The 23,166-nt window shown below is 40.9% G+C and overlaps 1 protein-coding gene across 1 annotated transcript in view; it reads right to left on the bottom strand.

The window, feature by feature from the left end:
* LOC128256150 (protocadherin-like wing polarity protein stan) overlaps positions 1–23,166 on the bottom strand; it is a 50,557-nt gene that overhangs the window by 22,789 nt on the left and 4,602 nt on the right. Inside the window, 1 exon segment of the mRNA XM_052986279.1 lies at positions 7,965–7,993. The gene's annotated coding sequence lies outside the window, so the exon portion shown is untranslated.

Raw genomic sequence — 23,166 nt, 5'->3', positions numbered from 1 at the left:
GGTATCCAGAGGGTAACAGTTTTAAAAGTTGGAATTTAATTTAAAAATTAAAAGCTATGTTAAGGTAATAAAACTAAATCAGTTTTTGAATTGGCTGCTGACAGCGCTAAAATTAATAAAAAAAAACATACCTCTTATTAAACATTTAAAACTATAGTATACTCTTCCAAAGGCAACGATTTAAAGGGGTATCTGACAAGTTAGACTTGATTACGCAAAAAGTCGTAAGCATAAATAAACACACAGTTGGCATATGAATTGCCGAGCAACAAAGATAGCAAAAGTCCACATTATGCCAACTTTGTGCATGAAAAGCCCGCTCCATAGAGTTTCTAGGGTCCGTATCCGTATCTGTGTGCGCTCTGGAAGTTACTGCTTGTGGTGCACACTTTTGTGCGTTTATGGAGGAGCAGCCCTTCAGGCATTATTAATGCGAGTGGCTGCCACTTGAAGCTGAAGCCTCCCACATACGTAGCCGTACTCGAGGAGCAGAGTGCCAACGAGCTCCCCGCATCCGTATCCTTTTTTTCCAGCCGACTGTTGACTGCCGGAGCGGTAAGTTTGGCCTGGTAATCAGCATCGACAGTTGGCCAAAACTTTGTCGAGAAGTCTCGGGTTGCCAGTGATAACTGCGGGCACTCCAACGGAGCTGGATAATCCCAGTGTCTTTAATTTGGCCGCATTAAAGGAGCTCAGCAGTAAGTGCAGCAGCACAAGTTAAGGGATTGGGATTGGGATTGGGATTGGGCTAGAGATTGAGGGCCAGGGGATGACAGGCATAAAGGATGCAGCCTGCCTACGGCTGTAACAGCGAGCTACAATGAAATGGATTTTTATTGTTCCACCGCGTCGACAAACAAATTGGAAAAGTAAATAAAACAAAGGCAGGCTTTGGGCAACAGGCAAAGGACGAACAACGAACAACGAAGGACGAAGGCACGACGAGAATGCTGGAATGGAAGGTGTTGTTGTCATCGGGCACAAAGGACATAATGAATACGCTTAACTTTTAAGTCACGCTGTGCGAGATAACTTGCTGCGGAATAATGGCGCGAATAACGATGCTGACAAACAGCAACAACTGGCGCAACAAGGACACTGGGATACTGGGATACTGGGACCACAGGGCGTATGGTTTTTCCATAAAGCAGCCACAGTTGCCACACTCCGTTCCCTTCGTCCCGCCCTTTCCCTTCCCTTCTCCCCTCTCCCCTCCCCTTTCCACTCCTGCTCGTATCTTTGTGGGCTGGCATTAATGTAAATGAGACTCATTGAAATGTCAATATGACTTTCAATGCTTCAATGGAGCATGCTCTCAAACCCGAGTGCGCAATTAAACCTCGGAGTGTTGGCGTGCTATCCACGTATCCACCGCCCCCCATTTGCCAGCCCACTACGCCCATGGCCGAAAAAGCGAGATGAGCTGCGCCTTAAATCAATTGGGCAAATATCGGGATGGCAGAGGAGGGGCGGAAGTGGCAGTGGGAGTGGCAGTGGCAGTGGGGAGGAAAGGGAAGGGGGTGGTGGACAGCTAAGAGTGGCCAAAAACTCATTAAACCGTTACGCGCAGTTGCAGCGAATGAGTCATCGGCAAATACTCTCTAACAAGCAAATACACACTTACGGTAAAACAGAGAGGACACAGTAAGGGTTCCAAAGGTTAAATCAGTTTTGGGGACGAAGATTGAAGTGCCTTTGAAAACCCTTTCAATTATTCAAAATGAACAGTTTTTTTTTAGTTAGAAAATTGAACTGAAAAAGATGTATATCTTACAAATACTAAATTTAATAGTTTACATTGGCTAATTTCTTATATAATAAGTATTATACTAGCCAGTTACAATATTTTAATATTGGTCTTTAACAAACATAACCAGCCCTAAAAAAATTTGCAGGATACCCCTCGTAAACTAGCATTTGATTACTTTTACCAAATGTCAAAGAAAATATTCCATCTTTTATAAAGAGTTTGGGGCTTTGCATTTCATTGGGCAACTTTTTCATTTTCTAATTTTGTGTGCCAAAAAAATTCATTGCCATGCAAAATCTTTGATAGCCAGGCAGAGGGTTCCGGTAAATTGGTTTTTCCCCTCCACATAGGTTCACTGTACACAGACACACATTCGCTTCACACGGCAATATTGATAGTTAAGCTTTCTGCCAGGCACTATACCCATCCACCACCCCCTATACCTAAACTTTGCCGAACTGTTCTTCGAAACTGTCAACGTTGGCAAAAATTTTCACGAATTTGTTAGCAAATGCAATCATTTTGTTACGTGGTTTTATTACAGTGGTTGGTCTGTCGCTGTACCTCTGGTTCATCGCAGCGATGCAAAGCCAATAACATGAAAATGCTCGTTTATAGATGCCATGCCATGTGCTATGCCATACCGTTTGCTATAGCATGCCGCACCGTGCAACGGGGCGTATACGTAACCGTGTGCAAATATTGTCTCAATTTGGTGCTGTACTACCACACTTGGCTTGCCTTCATCGAAGGCCAAATAGAGTTGGGAGTTGAGTGAGTCGAGTGAGTCGAGTTCCGACTTCCGCCCAGATGCAGATGCAAATGCAGATTCAGATGCCGATGCCGTTGCCGCTGCCGATGCAGGGTGTGCTTGATGTGAATGTGGGTGAGTATGGTGGGCATGTAAGGGTATGTGTGGGAAATAAACAATTTGTATGCGAATTTTGCCTTTGACTTTGCCATGCGAGAGCAGCCCATGAATATGAAAATATTCGGCTTCTCGGTGGCAGCTTCCATTCGTTCTGCACTACGATGCCCATACCCTTACGCTGCATAAGCAAACAGTGAGGAAATTGAAAGCAAAATGTGATGATGTTCGATTGGCAGATTTTGTGTGCGGCTATAGAGTCGAAATCAGAAGGCACTAAACTATTCCCTTCCAGCTCGCTGCACTGGCCCCCTTCGATTTTGTGCCAGCCCCAAATATTTGGCTTAGCCAGCTGGCCGAAATTAAAGGCTCATGCAAATGTCCTTATGCGCTCCAGTAAGCTCTGCATTTGTCTAAGCCGATTTCAGGGGCACTGCACCGTGAACCCAAACAGACGAATGATAACAAAGCCAGGAGCTGAAACTCGCTTGCCATCCATTATGGCACACGGGCAAAATAGGAGCTGAATTTGATTTTTGAGGGGAATTTGATGTCTTTGGGGAACATCTTTGCCAAAATCGTACTTTTACACTTAAGAAATTCTCTCTATTTCCCTCTTTTCCTCTTTCCTTCATTTTGTGTTAATTGTTAACAAAAACACCTTTGCATTTAATATTTGTTGATTAAAAGAAAACTTTTGAATTTAAATTTTAATTTGAGTGCGAGCCATTTTTGTTATAACCAAAGAATTAATGTAATTGAAATAAATAGGACTCATAATTTGTTTTCCATGGGCCTCGTTCAGGAAATCCTGATGACGATGATGATAATTGCAAAAAACAACTCCGGCAAACAGGGCCAACAATATGCGAAAATCGCATTTAATTAATGCACGAACACAGCCGACATCACTGGGGTAACTCTTTTGTGCGGCCAGAATCGGCTTCAGACATAACTCCGGGCAATACCAGAGGACCAGGATGCCATAAGGGGAGGGGTTGGAGTGGGGGGGACTGCAGGAGGACTCGTTGAGGAGATGTCATAGGGCTGCGGGACAAAATGGCTGCCGCTGTCTGCATTTGTATTAATGGCAGCCATGCGAGGTTGGGGCTTTTACTCGCACAAGGTGCAGTTATTTGACTGCCTTTGGCACTTTCAAGTGCACGGGCATGTGTGCATAAACGAGGCCCTTCTCCGGACTCAGCTTCTCGAATTCCCACCCACCTCGCCCCCCTTCCGTCGCGACCTCCACACAAAATCAGAGTGGAAAACGTGCACGCCAAGCGCTGCATTTATTTTGCAATTACTCTGCTCAGGCGTGGGGTCTTCAACTTTTCCTCAGAAACTCGAATGTAATTCCGTCTAATCAACACTTTAAGTGAACTAAATTTGTTATGAGCCAGAGAAATGTTCGCCAGGCGAGCAAAGTGCCCGCTGCTTTGCTGACCAATTAGTAACGTCTCCAGGAGAAATGAGAGCACGGCAAAATGTTCCACAGCAAAAAATGGCATTAAAACGCTGCGAAAATTGGGTTTATTGCATGGTTAACTCTATAAATTTATAAACAAATTTTATGTTGGATCATACAAAAGAAAATAATTGAGCCTGATTGAACCATTTATAACAATCTGCCTGGTAGCATGCCGATATGTTTATGCATTCAAAAGCAAATACCTATTTAAATAGTGTTATAAGTCTATAAATGAGTAATTAATGAAAACTTAAAAAGACAAAATTAGAAAACTCTTGGATATCTTGTTAATGCAGTTTTTGTTTTCCAACCTTTGTTTGGCGCATACAAAATATATCAATAAATATTTCTCTGTGTTAAATGTATAAAATGCAGTCAAGCAGAACAGACGCGAAAATGTCAAGTAGGGCGCTGGAAATGATAAATCAGGAGCAGGTCAGGTCGGAAGGTCGCAGCAAACGCCTTTGGATGGCAGCGATAGCAGTGATGGCATTGATGAATTCACCATGACAAGGCGGGCAATTAGCCGGGTGAAAGTGGCTATAATTAGGCAACAGGGCCAGCAGTGTTCGTGACCGGGCAGAATGCAGCGACGAACGCGAATACGTAATGAGCCAGCTTCGCGCCCAAAAGGTGCAACAAAGTCGGCAGCCAAAGTGGCAACTGCAGTCGCAAAAGTCAAAGTGCAACAGCATCCATCCAGCGTTATCGTCATCGTCATCGTCAACGTCAGTTGCAACTCATTATTGGCCGCCAGATAGTTGGGGGAAATTTGCATTCTTTGCTTTGACTTTCATTTTACCTTTTCATCACCTTTCTATGGCCTGACTTTCCAGCAGAATGCAAAACTGTGCGCCCATAAACTACTTTTTAGCCTGGCCATCTCCCTGCCCGCCTCCCATTTGCCTTTTTGCCATTAATGGTGGCTAGGTAGCTTGGTGGCTGGGTAGCTTGGCGGCTTGGTGGTATCTTGGCAACTGGCCACCAACTGTGTCAACCAGTCAAACTAGTTTCTGCTGCTCCTCGTGGACCGCAATTGTTGATTGCTCTCCCAGCTGCAACAGCAGCCGCAATTGATTGAAAGAGCTCGCTCCTCTTTGGCTCTTTGGGTTTACCGTTTCGCGGGCTGGCTATTCCAAAAAAAAAAAGAACCATATTCGCAATTTATGCCTTGAACCCTGGGGTCCCAGTGTTTTCCAACGCCACTAGACTGTATTTCCCTGGTTTGAGCCAGAACGATACTGGCCCAAACCGAACCGAACTTGAAGGCCACTCGCAGCTGCGGTGAATGGAAAGGCAGCTAATTTTATCTGCCTCCCCAAATCCAAATCGAAATACAAATCCTGTCCAATCGACACTGGTTTCGTGACGTTCACGCCCAAATTGAATAGCAACTATTTGCTAATATCTGCTGCTTATATAACCAGCTGTGTGGCAAAGGAAAACTCGTTTTCCTAGGCAGTCACAAACTTTTGTTAATTTCGCCTTATTAATCGTTGTATTGAAAGAAAAGTTTAATTAACGTTTCACTTGGCTTGTTCATTTGTTTGCGGGCAACGAAAGTTTAGCCCAAAAAAACCCCACAGCAACCACAAATGAAATGGAAATACTTTCTGTAATTTTGATTAGAAGTTTAAGAAGTTGAGAATTGCATGAAATGGTCGAATAAATTGTTTATTTAATGTCCGACTTGTTGCCGTTTTCGGGGCTTCGGGCACGTACAAAATTCCGGGCTTCTCGCACGTATAGTCAGGAGCAGGAGCAATGGAAAAAAGGGATCATCTGGATGGTGCACATAAAGTTTAAAACCTCTTTAAAACGCAGCTCAGCCGTTGATGGCCCTTCGGGCTAAGCACTTGCAAATATTTCTGCAAAATTGCAGGAATATAAAACACATTTTCTCCCCCCCGCCACTCTTACCGCAGACAATTTGATAGAGATTCCATTCATTCGGAAACTCAAAAAATAAATTCGGTCTCAATTTCAGTTTTACTCGGTCAATTGCAAACGTTTTCGCATCGGCCACCACGAAAACCCCGCCGCAGAAAAGTGGAAGTTTGCGGGTTTAGGCCACAAAAGCAAATTAAAACATTTGCCAACACAACCGGAGCAGTTTAATGCATTACCCTGGGCTCTGAACGCAAACATGTACCATTTACCTCCCGCTGTCAGTTTGATAACTTAACTGAAAATGCCTCTGCTGGCCGCTTTGCTTCCGTCAGTTGGCCCTACAATTAATCACATTTAATTTATCATTTGTTTTGACCGAAAACAGAGAGATTAGGCGAAACAATAAAAGCGAATCTGCTGTAATTATTGGGGGCAATGCGACAACAAAGCGAACGGATGCTGATAATTAATTGGATCGCTTTATGCAGGTAATAAATACAGAAGGTCAATAAAATCAATTCATATTTTCGGAACTTTTTTCATGGGGTAACTTTTATTTTAGGAGGTAATATTTGGTTTTATTTCGCAGACAAAGCATTTTGATTCACCTATTCTGGGAAAAGTTATATTAATAATAGAACAACTTTAAAAGGTAGCTAATTAGATTTCATAAAAATTGTTTATAATTATTTCAAACAATGTAAGTTCTGATTGAACTCTTTTGTATAAGGTAAGACATTTCTTTGAAATAATATTGATTGGCCATTACAGAATTAATGCAAAATAAAGTTTAAATTGCTTAGGCAATGTATTAGGGAATATTTTATATGTAATATTTGTTTAAAAGTTAAGTTTATAACTTAGCAGCCAGATAGGGATTTAAATAAATATTTAAATTGTAGCTAGTTTAATTTCAGCAATCAATTCTGTTATATCAATTTGAGGATATATTATATTTTATTATTTAAATATTTTCAAAAAATACTTATATTACTCATTAAAACATTTCTTGGTAAGGTTTTGTTTGCTCATGATATGATTAATGTAAAATCCGTTTGGGTACTAACTAAAACAGTTATTTTGTTAAAAGTAGAAGGCCAGTCCTTAGCACACACTTTCCAATTCTCCAGGCCATCTCATTCATTCAGCCGTGGCGGAATGTTCGGCGCTAACTGATCGGGCAAACAAAAACAGTTTCTCGGGTGTTTGGAGCTGGAAAAACGTGTGCTACATGTGGATGGGATGGGGGTTATGGACTGGGGACGGGGACGGGGACGCGGGGATGGCATAGAGAGGCCCGAGTTGATGGTAGTTTGGGTCCAGGTTCGACGGCGTCGATAGGCAGCGTTAACTGTTGTTCGAATTTGTCTGTGGTCAGTGACCCAGCCCAGGCGTTTGCCATGGCGGCGGTGTCTGTTTCTGGGGCGGGGCCTGAGCGGCAAAACAAACATGTTTTAAGGCAAAAAGAAACATTAAGAGAGCCCGAGCTCCGGCAATCTGCTACACTTTGATGCGACTGCCGAGATAGAGGGAGTGAGGGATGGAGTCCCGGCGAAAAGAAACACATTAACTTTGGTCACTACATGAATGCGAGCGCTCGTTAGCAGACAGATGTGAGGTGAGGGGGTGTCGGAAAAGCGGCCAACCCCTTGCGTGCCGAGAGCCATAAACTCCAGAAGAACACAGAACGCACAGCGGAGTCTATAAACTATAATTTAAGAGTCACTCTTGGCCACGGATCGCAATTAGGTTCTGCCAAACATGGAGCACGATCAGCGAGTTTGCGTCTTGAGTCTTTTGTTTCTGGCTCTCTGCAGATCGTCGCGCCATTAGAAAGAATCCCCGAATGTGCGGCACCAGAAATTAATTCAAATATCCCAGAATGGCTGTAAATTATTCAGATATTTACTTTGCGTTGGTTGGTCGTGTGAAATGCCCGCTGTGCCGGTGGCTCCCACAGAAATTATGATATTATATTAACTTACATTTCTTCAAGTTGATGCGATGCCCAGGCCTGCATGAAAAAAGAGAAAGAGAAAGAGATAAAGAGAAAATTATATGAAATTACACATTAACGTACGCATCGGAGTTAATCCTCAGAGGCGTTCGAAATAATTTCTTTGGTAGCTCGCAAATAATGGGATTGTTCTGCGAATAAAGTTGGGTATCGCTTTCAATTAAATCAGTCAGAGGTAAATGCTTTTGTTCTGATGGAAAGCCGGTTAAATTTAAGCTTTCCATTCAGGATGCATTCTTTGCCGATTTTTTTTTGGCCAAATTCGAGTGCAGAATCTGCAATCCAACCGCACCACGCACATCCCACACATGTTATAGTATATCAAGCGCTAATTAAGCAAGATCCGGCCCCCCTGAAAACTTTTACTAAGACTAGAAGACGTGAAGACTCGAACCGAGAGCAGCGGCAAAATTAAATTAAGCACTACTGTGGGAAAATTTCTTGAAGCGTAAAGCAATAAGAACATTTCCATGCTCCCCCCAAAAAAGTGGTTTCCACCAAGGAGACCGCAGGGTGTGTGCAATGCGAGGAGCTGGGAGGTAGGAGGTAGAAGGTAGCCGAGCGTACAAGTTTTCCCAAAGCCCGGAGCCAGACATGTGTCAAGGTTATACGTATGTACAACTCCTCCAACAATTAATGCGAAGCGATGGGAGAAAAACTGTACGTTTAGCCAACTCTCTGCCCCGACATGGGCGAACGATTCCGGGGGAATATCTCAATAAAACCCGGAGGCGTAAGTGGAAAACGATGCCGGACAGGGAAGGCCGGAATTTTTATTGCCCCAAGCTCATGGCGCACACCGATGGTACAGGTTGAAGTGTAAATCACATTAAATCGGAGAATTTCCATGGTAGTCGGTCGGTAGCTTTCCTGTTGGCGTCGTTTATCAATTATCCTGCCGGCTTGTCCAAGGATTCTGACAACAGGCAGAATCGATTACACAAACATGTTGATGGAGGGGGAAAAGGATTGGTCGACACCAAAAAAAAAAAAAAAAAAAAAAAATAAACCGAATTTATTTTCCATCAATATTGCTTCTATGCCATGCCCAAACCGAAAAACCCTTTGGGCTTTTTTATCCAGCCGGAATTGGAGATGCTTGACCATTGGCAATTTAATTTTCCATGAAATGGGAAATGTTTCCCCCGCACACTCTTTTACCGTATTATGGCTTTGCATATTTGTATTTATAAGTTGCCGAAGCGTGTGTGTGTGTGCGTGGAAATTCTCATTTTCATTTAAAATTTCATTTCAATGCTTTATCCGGACACACAAGGCCGCTTGGCCATTCGCATAGCTCATAGTTGAAGGATCTGCCGTAAGAGTTATTTATGTTTACATTATAAATGAGTGCTGCGGCAGCCGTGGTTGTTGCCTTTGTTGTTTTTGGCCAGACGAGCGCTGGAAATAATTAAATATTTCGTATTCAATTTAACGTTCGCTGCACGACAAAGTTGTATACTCTTAGGGCCAGCCGCAGTATTTAAGGCTTATTTAATTAGTGTTTCAACGAATGAAAATATTGAGTGCCCCTTAATTTATGGCCTTATTTATCTGACCATCAATATACTAAATTCAGTGAATAATAACTTTGTCTTTCAGATGCCATTATAATGACCAATATATTTATTACCATTGGCTGCAAATTAAAAGCATTTTATTTATTGAAATTTTGGAGTCGATACGCCGTACATAAACATAAAATAATTAATATTAATTCCACTTAACACAAAGATAATTATAACATTTTTAAAAGCAATCGTTCCATACTTTAACACCTAAATGAATGCCAAAACAAATTCCGAATATAAAATTTCTCCTACTTTTGTATGAATTTCAAAGAGCATTATATTATCGAAATACAGTATCATGTCCTACGGAATGTTAATTAAATTTAAATTGAGTAAAGAAACCCGTAAAGCTTTGATTAACTTACTACAGTTTGACCCTTCGCCCATGACCATTACCCCGCCCATCAACGCCCACTTCCCGGAACCCCTCGAACCCATTTGGGGGACGCCCACGTGACTGCCAGTTGATCCTGCAGTTTAAGACGAACATCACGTAGCCAGCCAAATGCTTTTCAAAACATTTTTACTAGGTCGCCTGGTGCCATCAAATAAAACAAAATAAAATAAAAATAACATAAAACGCGCATTTTCCTCGACGTCTGGGACGTGACATAAATTAAATTTTTGCGCCATTAATAGCAAATATTATGAGCAGATTCCGAGTGAAACTGAACGCAAACTGTAAAACTTGTAAGCTGGCAACTTTTAGCCGGCCAAAGTATTTCAATTTACAACGGGAAAGGGAAAAGTTAGATCCAAAGTTGAGCCAAGTTGAATTGGCGATTGTTGTCGACTCGATTGAACAGCAGACTGCAGCATCTTCTGCCTGAAAAGCAGAAGTTTGTTAATTTCAGATGGCTAAGACTGAGCTATTCACGTTGTTGCGAAATGCAAATCCAACACAATGTGCTGGAAAATATGCAACGATTTTAGCTGTGCAACTGTCCAGGACAGAAATATTGTTTTCCCATTTAATCGCACCCATAAGCATCCCCACCCCCTCTCCTCTGATATTTTGACATGGCACAAATCAGTTGGAATTTGTGCTTCATGCATATTTCTGGCGTTATGCTTCATTGATTTCACCATGAATTTTTCACTAAGCTGCAAAGCTATGGGAATTGTTCGAGCGGGAATCACAAACCTAATTCAAATTGCTGTGTAATCTGGGCGAGAGAAAAGAAGCACTCTTGAACAGGCAACTCTTTAAGTGGGATGAGCAATTCGAGGGGCATCGTAAAGGGTTAGTGCTGCACCAGCACAACAATTGCAGCACTATCTAAACAGACAACCCATTCGGCTCCCTCGGCCGTGAAGGATTTTAAGGGTTCCTGGCCAACCCTCCTCCCAAACTCCTCTTGACCAAGTTGTTCTGACCAGAAAAAAATACAGAAAAAAAAACAAAAAATGGAAAAGCTTGCCTTCCACATCTCTAGTTTATGGCTCTGTTCTATTTCATCAGCTCGGGCTTAGAGCTCCGGCAATTCGCATTCGCCCCATCTGACCCCGAAATCCTTCGCTTTACCAGCAGCTCACATTTCGTAGTCCGCGCTCATAAACATTTTAGTGGCGGGGCACGTTTCATTTTGCACCGAAACGCGTGTAAATTGCTTTCGCTTTGCTTTAGCCGCTGCAAATGAAACTAAAAACGCTGACCGACTGTTGAATAGTTTGTACCAATATCCCAAGCCCCGTTTTCGGTCGTTTTCGGCCCCTTTCCGACAACTTGGCAAATGGCAAATGTTTGCATATGCCGACGTGATGCCGAAAGGATAATGGAAATTTCTAAAAATTGTATTGCCCTGCCAGAGCCGGTCCGCACTGAAACAATTTTGTAATCGAAAAAGTTTGCTAGGCCTTCTGGCCCAAAGCAAACAATTAGTTTGGGGTCTAAAGGGGAAAGCAGTGGGGATGAGCCTGCTATGCAGTTTAACTGCCAAATGTCAGATGTTTTTATTTATATCCCTTAATCGTTTGCTCATGTCACGAGCTCATTGCCTCTGACTCACTCGACTGGAGTTCGTAGAATTTGGAATTGCGACAGCTATGCTGGCTACACTAAACAGAAATTTAGTAAACTAGTAGAAAAATTGTGAATTTATATTTATTTAAAACTATATATGTATTTTGCAGGGAAGTGGAGTGAAAATGGAATACCCTTATCTACCATCTTTCTTTGAATACCAAACAATAAGATATCGAAAGCCTGTGTAGCAGGGGATGATTGGAAAATAAACAAAACTAAAGTCAACCACTGAAATTATGCTTTGTTGTCCCACGCTCGGCAGCAGTCCAAGATTTCCTGTGATTACTCCACCGAAGGTTACGCATTTCCACCCCCCACTAAAGTCCGCATTATCTGCTCACCCGCCCCGCCGCAAAACCATTAATAATGCTTAAAATTTAAGTCCTGGCAAATTGGTTTAGCCTGAGCCGCAAAAATATATTCCCACAGCCCGAAACGGAAGCAAACTGAGTGCCCAAAATGTTTGTGTCGCAGTTAATTATAACGCTTAAGCTGGCAGCCCAAAAATTCCTGACTGCGGCATGAAATCAAGGGGGTTTCTATACAAATAAGATGGGGGTTTTTACCTGCCAGGCGTTAATAATTCACTTGTCGCCCCAGCTGCAAAAGTCAAAGAGCAAAACTAAACTGTGCTGACAGCAAATTTTTGCTTTTAGTTCCGCTGCGAAAAACTTCCACATGGTTAACTAATTAAAAGTTATTAGAACCTACTGCCCCCGCATCTGCTTTGGCAAATTTATTGAAATTTATTTCGTTAGTACGACACGAAATTTACATTAAAATCGACTTTTATATGACACACCGCCCGAGCATGACATGACAAGCTCCTGCCACATAATGTGCCTCGTCGAGGTCCTGCTCCTGCTCCCAGTCCTGCTCAATTACCTCCACCTGATGTGGCAAAGGTCTGCTTTAATTAAACGAAATATTCGTTTTGTCCACAAGCAGTTATAGCTGGCCAGTGTGCTTTTTGAGCAATTTAAAATTCAAAAAGACGCACAAAACAGGGCAAAAGGACCTTTTCTGACGGGGTGTGTGAGTTTGCCGGAGCCTAAAAGCAAATATTCATCTGAGGGCCGCATCGTGTTTCACAATTTTTATTGGCATATTTACCGAAAATTAAATGGAGCGTAAAGCAATCTGCCCCAGCTTCCACTTCCATTTCCACTTTCACTTCCACTTCCCCATTCTCTGCCCTTTTGGGTGATTTGCACACGCGGCGTATGCGTAATTTGTATGCCATTAAGGCGACGGGCACAAAGACGAATTACATTAATTGCTTAGGCTAGGGGGATGCCTATATACATATATACAGTATGTATACATGGTACAAGCTGCACTGGCTCTTCCCTTTGGAACGCATTCAATTGTGAATTTGTTCTCGACGCTATTGTTGATTTTTGCCGCATCTGCTTCGTTTTAATCTCTCCCACTTTTCATATTCCTTGATAATTGCTTTTATTCTCTTTTCAGGGCTCCCGATATTTTTTCCCTTGCTTGCATCATCAATTCGATTCTCCAGGGACTTGACCAGAAATTAATTAAAATGCAAATTAATTTGCAATTATGAGAAAATCCCTCATAGAAACTGCTGCTCATAGATACTTGCTGCCATCAATTCTGCATGAATTTAAATCGATATGCAAATAAGTCCTTGCCCTCGAACCAGCAAAAAAAAGCGGAGAGTAAATAATTCAAAATAAATATTTGGCCATGAATTAATTGCAATTTTACACTGTTTGCCCAACTATCAGAAAGCTAGATGATGACAGTGCGATTTTTTCGATGATTACAAGTGAAATGCGAAAATGAAAGCTTAAAAAAGGGCTTCAAGGGATGTTACACATTTTATTCCGAGCAGTTTTGTGGCAATGCTTTTGAATATTAAAAGACTTCCTGCTATTTAATCTCGGCTTCCAACACACAGTAGTTCACAGATATGAACAAAAACTTATCTTATTTATGCACACCTCTGCAACAATTGCAAATAACAATTTTTTTTTTGTGGCCCTTATTGACCCTTCCTCTCACCTTTCACATAAACGCTTATTGATAACCGCAGTCGTGCGTGCCGTTCAATCACACATACAAATCAACAAATTGAAAGACACACTCGATAAAAGCCAATAATCGCATTATCCGTTAGGCAAATCCACTTACACGGAAATCAATCAGCCCCATTATTGTCTGGATATTCGAATAGTTACCATGACCACAGCGACAATACCATGCGAAAGAAAATGGCCAATCAGTGGAAATCTGGATAAGCGAAGTGCAAGACATCGGACATTTAGCAGTTTTAGTTTCCAAGGGTATATTGTTTTTATAAAAACGTATAGTGTAGGGAGCAGGAATTTTATATCCATTCATGTAACAATGTTTTTTAAAAGTCGAAAATATTTGAAATTATAATACCTGCCTAGAGAAGTAGCTGATAGGAATTGCGCCTTTGCTATTAAAGATATCATAAAAACAAAATAAAACTGCTTAGGCTTAGGTCATTATTTAATGAAAAAATACTTAAGAACCCTTGATATTATTTTAGTTTTTCAAGAAATTTAAAACTTTTAATAATTCCTTAAAATTTATTTTTCAATATACTGCACTTTTGACCCTCTGCACTTTGGCGTAAAAATGATTTTAATAACTAAACTATTTAATATTTAAATATAATTGTACCGGGACTGAACATATATTGTTATTGTCTTGTTTAACTTTTTATGTATTTCTAACATTTTAAAAACAGTTTATCATATATTAAAATAAAAGGTACTGGATATTTTTTAGTCGACTATAGCTTCCTTCTCCTTGGTTTTTCAATGGTCTGGGGCATATGTTAAATCAGTCGGCGATAGCATCGAATGCCAAGAGGGAAGTTGAAAAGTGGCAAAATGTGGATGAGGGGCAAAATCAAAGGTTAATCACCCCTACAGGGCACGCAACACAAACACAAACGCAAAGGCACGCACACATTAGCTCCACATGGCCCAATGTCTGTGTGTTTGTGAATGGGATTCGATGCGAGACTTGGCCAGAAGTGGGAGTTAAGGACCCAACTTGCCAAGGGTGGGCCCTGCAGTCCTTTCCCCCCTCTTTTCGTCTTTCCGCCTTCCCGCTTTTCCTTTTTCCCCCCAAGAAGGCGCAAAGCTTTTTGCAAAATGGCGCACTCACATATGCAACTGTGTGCTGCAGAGAGAGTGTGTGTGTGTGTGTGCGCTTACCACTTGAAGTTCTCGATTTGACTCGAACTGAACTTTTGCGTGTTTCAATACCATAAATACTGCATGCCTGTCTGCCCCTGGGAAAAGCAGGGGCGGGGCAGGAGGTGCAAAATGGGGCGGAAGGAGTCACATATGCGGCAGACAGACACATAAAAAAAATATTACCAAAATTTGTCATCAGTTCTGGGTGTATTGTCATTCTTAAAGGCTTTTATTTGCTGCATACGGTAGTCATATTTTGGATAACACAATTCCCTTTGAGTACATTGGGTGTTTTCACAATCTATAGCATATAGCTCCCATAGGAACAATCGGAAAAATAAATGAAAAAAATTATAACTTTTCTGTTTTTTATTTTTTTGTTTAGTTCTTCGACATTTAGTAATGGTTAAATATTTCCGATTTACGGATTAAATTTCATCAAGTCGGACGACTATATCATATAGCTCTCATAGGAACAATCGGAAAATAAATGAAAAAAATTATAACTTTTCTGTTTTTTAATTTTTTGTTTAGTTCTTCGACATATAGCAATGGTTAAATATTTCAGAATTATGGTTTTAAATTTTATCAAAATCGGACGTCTATATCATATAGCTCCCTTAGAAATAATAAAAATATATAAAATAACTATCAAATAATTGAGCTGCAAATCATCATAGCTTCAATGTTTTTAAACATATACGAAAGTAAATCATAATTTTAATGTTTTCAAAAATGTTTAATTCTTGCAATAGCTGCAAGGGTATATGAACTTCGGCTTGCCGAAGTTTGCTTTCTTTCTTGTTTTGATTGTTTTAAAAGCTGCATAATTTTAACATATTTTAGTTATTTTAATATAATCATTTAATGTGATATAGTCGATTTAGAAGCAATTGAAGTAGTTACATTTACTTTTCATCCCATTTTAGACAATTGAATTATTTTTCAACAATACTATTTGAATAACATTTATGTATTTGTATGAATAAGCAATTCCTTATGTTCTTATATAAATTTTTCTCAGTGCATACAGATTTGTGCTGTTTGAAGAAGTTTAACCAGAAAACATAAACAATTGCTACCGGTATTATGGCCAAACTTTTCTTTGCTAACTTTTCCTCTGAGAATGTATCCCCAAAAGTAAAATATACCTGTGCAGAATCGTTTTAAATTGAATTTTGAAGTTACCCCTAGCCAACACATTTTTATGTCATATCAATTAGGGCCGGAACTGATTGTTAATTTTAATCATGGAGAGTGGACGCCACATAAATGATGAGCTCTAAGCGACTTTGAGTTGACAAATGATGGACGGATGAATCATCCCCTTTCGCAGGACTTTCTAGGACCTCCCTTTCCAAGCACATTTTAGCACACAATCAAAATCCATTACGAAATGAGCTGCGCTGCTTCTTGTTAGCTCCTTTGGTTGATTATTTTTTCATTAGCGCCTCGAGGCAAAACTCCCCAGGGGGCGGGTGGCAAAGTCTATATGTAGAGGAAATGTGGGCGGGGACCAAATCGGTTGGCCGCACGAAAGAAATGTCACAGTCCATTCTTATTTATTGGAATAATTTCCGGAGTGTTTCTGTCACTCTGCCTTTGGAGGGGGTGTGGGTTGTTGAATGAATCATTGGATTTACAAGCTTTGCATAGACAAATAAAAGCAGAAGAGAAATAAAATAAAATAAAGAGAAAGAGGAAAGAGGAAGAGCTCGAGAACACGCCATGTTGGGGTGCGGAGAAACGACCTCTCAAAAGTGAAAAATTTATATATTTTTTAGAAACATAAATAAAGCTGGCCAAATGCAACGGACTAAATGTCAAACATTCGTTTGTCCCGCGAGCCCGCGGGCTCTTTTGATGCAGTTCGTCGAGGCGTTGAATGCCACCCTCGCTTTGAGGCCCCCTTTTTATTCGGTTTTCCTCTTCCCTCTTCCCTCCTCCCTTCTCCCTACTTTAACTTTCCCTCTTTTTTGGCCACCCACCACCACCCCTGGCGTTTTGTAATAGAGTTTAATGCAACTTTTGAGGCAGGCTGGCTTGCTGACTGGCTGACTGGCTGGCTGGCAAAAGCCTTTTTCCACAGACAAAAAGGGAAAAGAGTGAAATCCAGAGAGGGGATGTTGCACGTAGCAGGGAACTTCCCTTAACCGAATGCATAGAAAATTTATGAGCCAACGGCCACAACAAGGTACAAGAACAACTGCCGGCATTTTGCCGAAAAAGGGACTTGCTCATGCCGAATTTATTGATTTTTGTTGCTACCGCCGCCGCCGCATCCTCAATGAAACGCACACACACACACACACACACACATACACACACATAGATACAAACGCACACACACAATCAACTAAGTAAATGTGTGTGCGCATATATCCTCCCCAATTTTAGCGAGGCGATCGAGCAACCACCAAAAACGCTGAATGCGTGGGGTGGTTTCGTTAGTTTTTCACGAAAACAAGGACAACGAGGGCAGCAGCAACAACAACAACAAATGGAAATGCAATCAGCAACAATAACAACAACAGCAGCAACAGCAACATAGGAGCAAGGACAACTTGTCCGACAGCTGTTCTCCACTTTTGAGGACAACGATGATGATGAGCAGGCAAAGGATGCTGTTTCTCCTTATGATATGCAAATATTTGACAAGAGCAATAAACGCAGCATTTTCGTGCAGTGTAAGAGGAATAACAGCAGACACAAATGCGGCAAGGAAGGAAGCAATTGCCAAAAGGACGCAGGACAGAGACAAAAATAATGAAAAGTGGCACATTAATGCTCTTCTTTTATTGTTGGCAATTGTTTTACCACTTTTTTTACGATACATATAGGTGAATAGATACACACCCTAAAATTTAACAGGACTTTATAAGTTAAATAAAATTGAATAACCAAAGAAATGATAAAAACATTTAATATTTTTGTTTTAGGTTATTATTTTATAAAAAGAATCTATATTACAGGCAATAAGTGTTTTAATAAATTATTTTCTTAGAAAACTCAATAGATATGTTAGATTAGTTCTTAAAACAGGCAATACAAAGAAAATATAGTATATCCCAGCCATTTCCATATTAAAACTTAAAGCAGACCTTCACGAAAAAAGATGACATTTTGTACCAACATTTCAATGTATTTCATTTACATCAAATATCAGTTATAGCCGACACGGGTAGTTTGGTGTTTTTTTTTGGCACATAAATATCCCAAGTCCTGCCAAATTGCGTGACCAAAAGTTAATGCCCGAATCGGACAGGGTAAAAACAACAATAACATCCAACACCAAGGGACTGGCGATGGGCTACAAGTGTTTGAGTTGCCGGGCTCGGGACTCTGCTCCAGACAAATGCAAACCCATTACGGAGAGATGATGATAACCGGAATAAGGATGAGCATGAGCATGGGGTTCTTCAGGCAGAGCTTTATGCGCAAAGAAAACTCGACAAATTACGGGGAACAGCCAAGGGAAATGGAAAGGGAAAGCCTGAGAGAGCACACATGAACGGGCAAGAGGAGAAAAATCGGCGTAAGCCGAGCAAAATAAAAATCCCATTGCCAAGTAGGGATATGCCTTTCAGTCAGCCAGGAGCCATGTAAGAATACCAGGTGACTGCCGTCTAGCGACTGGGAAATGGGAACTGCCAACTGGCAACTGCCAGCCACGCCCCGTTGCACGTTGAACACACCTGCATGAGTCATGCTGCCCCAAGCCGTCGCATTTTGGATTTCTGTTTATGTTGCACGAGAGTTTATTACGGCAAACAGCAGCAAGGACAGCAGACAACCCAACAACCCTGCTGGCTACACGCTGAAAAAAATATCCAAGTATTAATAACACCTCAAACATTGTATTTCCCAATCAATGAATTTTTTGTTTTTCTCTGAAATATTAAATAATATTTGGTATTGAACCATTCCTCAGCAGTTTGTGTTGCTCTGCAAAAACCTCTTCTGTTAAATGAATTAACATTGCTAGTAAATATAATATATTACATGGGAATAATTGTTGCTTAATAAAATTAAACCTGAACTAAGCAAAGTACCCAAAATTGCTTTAGAGTGGCTTTTTAATAGATTGAGCAACTCACACTAGTGCATTTTTGGGATTACTGTGTTCGTGAAAAATGAAAAACTCTCAATAGGAACTGATTTTTTCCCTGTGTGAGTTTTCTTCCCTTTGTGTCCCGAGTCCCTAGTCCTTTTGGCCGTCTGCTGCCTGCCTGCTTTGCCTTGGCCTCTGGCAGCGGCATTTATTTCGCAAACTTGTTTAATATAATGAACACTGCGGAGCAAAGTCAGGCGGCACGTGAGTCAGCCTGCAGTCCTGATCCTGCCTATGAAAAACCGGAGGAGAGTGGAAAATCCACCCCCGGGGGCGCCACAGTGCAATGGAAATCAACCACCGACGAGTGGTGTTCTGGACCTGCAACCACCTTGCCGCAAATACGATGAACAAACACAATTTCTGTCGCTCGAATGATGCAGAAGGCTCTTTAAAAACGAATAAAAATGAAATGCAGGAGCCCTTTGATTGCATCACTCCAACTGCCTGGAAGAGAGTGAAAATTGCTTGGGCAGCTCCTGTGGCTGCTCATTAGTCCTGGACAGACGAAAACGCAAAGTGTCAGGCCGTTCTCGAACTTGCCCTGATTGAAATCGACCACAAAACGAGTTGTGCCATGTAAATGTGTCTCTGGAAATCAGAGTTTCCTCTGTCTCTGTCCCTGTCATCATGGCTGTCTCCGTCTCTGTCTGGCGATGTGGCAATGTCTCGTCCTTGTGGCGCCGCTTGTTTAGGGCTTCTTTATTGGCCAGTTGGGGCGGGACGAGTCCTCATGCGTTTGCCTGCAATGAACTCTTTGTAATTCCCTCCTTTCACTGTGCTTAACATGACCGGTTGTTTGCGAAAAAGCAGAACGCCAGCATAATTGTCCAAAGAGAACATTTGCAAAGGAAATATAATCGACACAAGATTGGATCCCGGAGTGGAACGGCAACCTAACGAAAGGATGTTAATGAGTTCTGAAACCGAGAAGCTGCTGCTGTTCCATTTCCCCCAATTAAATCTTTTGGCCGTTCACTCTCGACGAGTGTTTCCATTGCCTCAGCTTAGCCAACTTTATGGATTGCCATCAAATGGATAACCATCAAACTGAGATACTTACGACCCAAGGATTGACTGCGTGAATTGCACTTCATCCTGCCATTTCCCACCCCTTGCTCATAATTGTAAGCAGCAGCAATGAATTTGGAATAAAGATAAAAAACTAAAACAAACAGGCAGACTTGCCAACTCCGAGTCACAGACACGTACGCACGTGTAACCACGCGGATAACAGAGTTCATTTTTGCCACAAACTTCAAGAGGTACACTGAGCAGAAATTCATCAAAACGGATAGATCTTTATTTAAATAATTCAATTGTCAGAAATCTAAAAATTTAAATTTTGTTAGCTTACTTCTACAAATAAAGGAACTTTTAACTTGAATATTCAAAATAAAGACTACAAAAATGTGTCATTATTTTTTGTTTATTTTAAACAACAAATTTATACTTTTTCTTAGCAAAATTTATTTTAGTATGGCAATTGTTAATCTGATAATATAGGATGTAAGTTACACCCAGACAAAAATCATGGTAAATCCAAATATTTTCACTTGGAGAAGTTTTGTGTATATGTAAGTATTGAAATCTAAATTTTTCCTATTGGACTAATTAATTAAATATGGTAATTAATGCAATATAATTTTTTAGTTTATTTTAAGTAAGTTTATATTTTAAAAAACAATTATACATTCAAATATTTTGATGGTTCTCTCGTTGTACACACATGGACTTATATTTCAAATAGAGCACTGGTGTGTGTATTAGATACCATACATATTTTACCTCAGTGATAAAGCTACAGCTTCAAAGGCAGTCACACACTCAGACAATAAAACAAGGGATTCAAATATGAAATGGGGGGATATCTCGGGACGGGGCCCAAATAAATTGAATGAAAAGTTTTATCTGGCAACGAGTTAAGCTCGGAGCTAATCGCATCGAAGGCGATAAACAGGCGCGGTGGCAACTCTGGCAGATATCTGCGATGCGCAGCGTAAATTCAATTTGCTCAAATTGAAAATGTGGTGCGAACTTCCACTTCCGTATTGATAGGATGCCGCAACTCGCGCGCACATACACACACGCATACAGCCACACTGGGACCAGTGTGGCCAACGGCGTGTGTAGGGCACGTTCACTGATGGCTTAACAACTTATTTATGCTTAGCTGTGGCACCCATTCCCCCCAGACTCCCGGACTGCCAAGTCCCCCTATTTCGCACCACGGCAGCCCCATCGTCATGGCGACCGATTCTTGTTGCTTCGCTTCCTTGCCTTCCTTGTTTGCCTGTCGCGGCTTTCCATTTGTTTTCGGGAACGGCACACAGCATCACTCCCCCCAGTCGCCCTCAGTCGCCCTCAGTCGCCCACTTTTTCCCGCTTTTCCGCTTGCCAGAGAATCTGCTGGTGAATTGTCCTCAGCATTCTGTCTACCGACTAAGGGCTGGCAATTTCATTTAAATTTAATTCCACTTTCTGGCACGTTGTCAGCGCTGTCAGTTTATTCAAATTCTCTTGTACTGGCACGCACGCAAGTCTACACAGCTACGGCAACGGCAATACATGTGTGCATATGAGTCAAGGACCTGCTATAATCAAAATAATCAAAATAAATTGCAATATGAAACTATTTGCTCGGATAGATAAAAGGCACTGGGTTGTGGCCCGGAATACAGAAGACTTCCTTACAGGCATATCCCGACATTTTTGCTTTTGGTGCCATTCAAGGATATGCATTTCCCACGACAGCAAAAACCATTTGATATCCCTGTTTGGGGGCTGTATTTTTTCTGGGAATCATTATGATAACGCTTCCGTATGACAGCAAGGATTGACATCGATGTACAGCCATCCGTAGCATACATTTCAGCGAGATAGTCCAAACTAATGACAAAGGCCCGCATAATTGCGTTACGCTCCCGGAAAAAGTCGAACGAATATGGGTCAACTGACGGACAAAAAGATATAGTCGGAAGCTGGCTTCCAGAAGTTTTTCTGTGAAATGGCAGAAGGGGCTGATAAATTGTATGCAATTTATATATACAAGCGTGACTGACATGCAAATTGTGATAAATTAGAGGGAAAACACTGGGGCTGGGTATGCGGATGCGGATGAAGCTGGGATTGTATTGCCACCCCTTTTTTTGAAACACCCCCAACTGAGCCAACTTTGATAAGTAAACTTGCTTGACATCGAGCTGGCGATGAAGTATGGCAAACTTGGCGCTTCTGATTTTGCTGCTGCTTTGGCTTTCACTCGTCTGGCAATTTGATAAAGTTAATACTGGACGCACAGAGGGGGGGAGGGGGAAGTCGGTCAGCTTAATTAAGCCAATGAATTATATGGTGCACGCTGCACTCGATGCGGCTGCCTCCTGCTTATACATTCATTTTGAGCTCTAATGAAGCGTAATTGATGCAGTTTCTGCATTATAAACATGTGATATCCACTGATGAGTCCGATGACTCGGTTTAATCCAATGCTGCTGGCAAATTACGCAAACACGCCGAGTGCCCAAGGAATATTAAATAAATCACGCCCAAGGTGTTCTATCCACCTTCTTGGCCATCATCAATTTAAAAGGAATTAATTTAAAAGGAAGCCATAAACAAAATGCGTTGACTGTGATTGTGGTTAAATTAAATTCACACTTTTAAATACAAAACCATTTTCGTGTGGTTATGATTTGCACACAAGCTATTATTAAATATAAGTTTCTTTAAGTTAGGCTTAGAAAACCTTTGTGCTTTAAATTAATAAACCAAGTGCTGTAAATAAATTTCAACTGTTAAGTATTTACACAAAGCAATTTAATAAATGAAATGCTCACATTCAAATATAGTAATATTTATTATATTTATTTATTTCTATTATAAACGTAAGTGGTAAAATTCTTAGTTATGCTGAACAAACAGAACGTTTTATCAGTTTCAAAATATTTGTGGTTGCATCAAAAAAAGACTATTTAATAAATTAAAAGATTTCATGATGGCATTAAACATTTTAATAATAAGCCATCGGTTTTAATAATCTAGATATGAAGTCCTCGTATAATAAAATTATTATTGAATGTTAATAAGCCGCTTAAAAGCTCAGTTGTTGATATAACAACATATAAAATGTTAAATTAGTTTGAATTTCGAGACAAATACGTTTCTAGTTGCAAATCACTCCAACTATTATCTAAAATGTAAGCTCTCAATATAATATTAACAGTATATTTATTATAAACCCTGTTTATAATTATTAAATA

This window comes from Drosophila gunungcola (assembly GCF_025200985.1).
Source record: "Drosophila gunungcola strain Sukarami chromosome 2R unlocalized genomic scaffold, Dgunungcola_SK_2 000013F, whole genome shotgun sequence".
NCBI lineage: Eukaryota > Metazoa > Arthropoda > Insecta > Diptera > Drosophilidae > Drosophila > Drosophila gunungcola.
This window is presented reverse-complemented; position numbering and strand designations above follow the sequence as displayed.